Source organism: Gavialis gangeticus, unplaced genomic scaffold (assembly GCF_001723915.1).
Source record: "Gavialis gangeticus isolate Ggan-Ray unplaced genomic scaffold, GavGan_comp1, whole genome shotgun sequence".
Taxonomy (NCBI): domain Eukaryota; kingdom Metazoa; phylum Chordata; order Crocodylia; family Gavialidae; genus Gavialis; species Gavialis gangeticus.
The window spans coordinates 12,425,276-12,425,491 of NW_017729018.1; the positions used below are offsets into that span (position 1 = coordinate 12,425,276).

Below are 216 nucleotides of genomic sequence, written 5' to 3' on the forward strand. Positions count from 1 at the left end.
CTGCTGCCGCGGGGCCGCCGGACCGGGGAGGCTTCGCGGGACGCGGTGAGTGGAGCCGGAGCCCCGGTCGGGTTTGAAGAGTGTCCCCGCCGGGTCTCGTCGCCCCCCGCTAGGAAAAGGCCGGGGGCGCGTTAAGGCAAGGATCTCGCCCCGGTGCATTGCGGACACAGCCGCTCCGGAGTCGCGCCGGATTGGGGTGCGACTGCGGGGCTTGTG

The 216-nt window shown here is 73.1% G+C and overlaps 1 protein-coding gene across 1 annotated transcript in view; it reads left to right on the plus strand.

Annotated features, from left to right (window-relative positions):
- Positions 1–25: 25 nt before the first annotated feature.
- Positions 26–216, plus strand: part of MIDN (midnolin) — a 57,762-nt gene continuing 57,571 nt past the window's right edge. The window contains exon 1 of the mRNA XM_019513161.1: positions 26–45. The gene's annotated coding sequence lies outside the window, so the exon portion shown is untranslated. The remainder of the gene's footprint in view (positions 46–216) is intronic.